We start from the raw sequence: 2,549 nt of genomic DNA on the forward strand, positions 1-2,549 counted from the left end.
TTTTATGGTGCTTTCACAGGAAAACATCATTAATGAACCCACAATCTTCTTTTGCACAATGAAAGAAATGCGAACTGAGGGAGAGTTGTTCATTTGATCATTTGTTCTGTATAGGAACACAAGAACCAGGCACAGGAGTCGGCCATTTGTCCCTTCGAGCCTGCCTTCTTTTGCACTGAAACAAATTATAACCGTGTTTTTAAATTAGCAGTGCGAGATATTAAAAGGGCACATTTCAATGTTTCACAAAACCATTCTTTCGCGACAGCAACCCAGGATCGATTCCCGGTTTGAGAAGCAACTTTGATATCGTTGTTTGTCATTGAAGTGGGGTCATTTTATTAAGTTCGATGGATCTCCCAAAGCACTTGAGAGTGGTGTCCAAACAAATGAGTTTGTAATTAAAAACACTGAATGTCAGGAGCTGGATTTGAACCCACACCACCAGAAGAGACTGTGAACTGAACACAGCACCTTAGACCGGTTGGCCATCCTGACTGTTAGATACTCCAGTTGCAAGTTATTACTCTGGAATGTTTCAGACCGGACACTTGTTCAGTGTTACTGGAAGGACCAATGACCGGGATATTCTCTCCCCCGTGGTTTTCCTGAGCATGTGCTCGGTGCATGGGGCTTTGGTCCGGGTCCGAGGTAGCTTGCATCATGTGACAATGCACACCGGACTGCTCTTGTTCCATTTTATCGCACATTCGTTTTTGGTTCAAAAAATATATCAGAAAGGGGACATGAACCCACATCTTCAGAGGAGACAATGACCTGAGCAGAGAACCTTAGACCGCTCGGCCATCCTGATTATTCAATGCTGTGTGTGGCCACTTGCAGGTTGATTTTGAACTTTTGTGTCCTGTCACATGAAATAAATGAGGGCAGCAGGTGTGTCTCTGCCTGACACCGGGGAAACAGTGAGACAGACATTGCATTGTGTTCAGGTTTAATCACAGCAATATCCGCAGTCAGGAGCTGAAAAGGACGAAGAGCTGAAAAAACACAAGAAAAAAGCTAAGAAATGTCAGCAATTGTGGTAAACTCTTTAATGTGTTTCCTGCTCGTTTAGTGATGCGGTTGTCACAGAGGGAGCCCGGATGCAGAAAGTAAATCTTTCATTCAAAATCTTTAAAATAATGACATGCAACAAATTAAACTGTGTGTCGGGGGATGGGGATGGGTGAAGATTATTTGTTTTATTCCCCATTCATTAACCGACAGCGTTGTTTTGTAGAATTGCTACTGAGGGACAGTGGAAACTTCAATAACTGAACTTTAACTATTTGAGGATTTTGAATCATTGATGAAGTTTTCTCCCCTTACTGACTTTACTTACTCTGTATGTTGGAGACTGGTTTAAAATGTTCAGTGCTCATGCGAAAAGGAACCGGGGGCGAATTTTGTTCAATTTATTTCACAGCAAAAATAGTCTCCAAAATAATGTTTCCACCCGTGCTCGAACGGGGTACCTTTCGGGTGGGAGGCAAAACTGACAACCGCTACACTACAGAATCACTGTGGGCAAAGTAATCTTAGGAATATAACCAGAGCTTTAACCGACACAGCTGGCCGAAACGTCAGGAGCTGGTTTTACGAGAATAGAATGAAGGTGCTATATTTAAGAAGGCTGTGAGTGTGGCAGGAATTGATCTCGTGTTTCCCAGACTTCACCCATAGGAACAGGAGATGGCCATTTAGCACCGAGTGGTTGGGATCTGGGATGCACGTCTTGAAAGGCCGGTGGAGGCAAATTCAATCTTATCTTTCAGACGGGAGTTGGATAAGTTTCTGAAGGAAAAACAATTGCAGGGCTACGGGGAAAGTGTGGGGGAGTGGAACTCGCTGAGAGTCGGCACGGGCTCGTTGGGCCGAATGGCCTTCCGTGCTGTAACCATTCCATGATTCGATAAGTTATTGGCACATTTCAAAGTGTGGGTGCGAGCACAACATTGCAAAGGGACATGGATTGAGTCAGCAAAACTAGAAGCATCTGATTCAGGAGATTCGCGGGGCGTGGAAATATCGGAGTTCAATGACTTTGAAAGGAACATTTTTGTTTTGTGCCGTTTCGGTCAGAGGTTTTCCATGAAAGCAACATGAAATGAAAAGAAATCGCCCAACGTGGGGCTCGAACCCACGACCCTGAGATTAAGAGTCTCATGCTCTTCCGACTGAGCTAGCCAGGTTTCTGACCAACACACGTTTTTATCACTCATTGCAGCCAGGCGCCTGTTGGCTCTGCCCCAGATGTTAAAACTTGCTGTTGAAGAACTGTCAGGGTCTTCTTCAATGGTGGACCAGGCTCGAGGGGCCGAATGGCAAACTCCGGCCCCTAATCCGTATGTGTTTATGTTTACGTCTTTATGCGGAGCTACTTCAGGGTGAACGAGCCAAAGGAGGACAGCGGAAAAGTTACAAGGACACCCTCAAAGCCTCCCTGGTAAAGTGCAACATCACCACTGACACCTGGGAGACCCTGGCCGCAGACAGCCCGAGCTGGAGAAAGTCCATCCGGGAGGGCGTTGAGCTCTTTGAGGCTCGAT

At 45.6% G+C, this 2,549-nt stretch overlaps 1 non-coding gene across 1 annotated transcript; it reads right to left on the minus strand.

Annotated features, from left to right (window-relative positions):
* Nucleotides 1-2,119: 2,119 nt before the first annotated feature.
* On the minus strand, nt 2,120-2,192 carry trnak-cuu (transfer RNA lysine (anticodon CUU)). The gene has a single exon. It is a non-coding gene; the product is annotated as a tRNA-Lys (tRNA).
* Between the last annotated feature and the right edge of the window lie 357 nt (nt 2,193-2,549).

This window comes from Pristiophorus japonicus, unplaced genomic scaffold (genome assembly GCF_044704955.1).
Source record: "Pristiophorus japonicus isolate sPriJap1 unplaced genomic scaffold, sPriJap1.hap1 HAP1_SCAFFOLD_33, whole genome shotgun sequence".
NCBI lineage: Eukaryota > Metazoa > Chordata > Chondrichthyes > Pristiophoridae > Pristiophorus > Pristiophorus japonicus.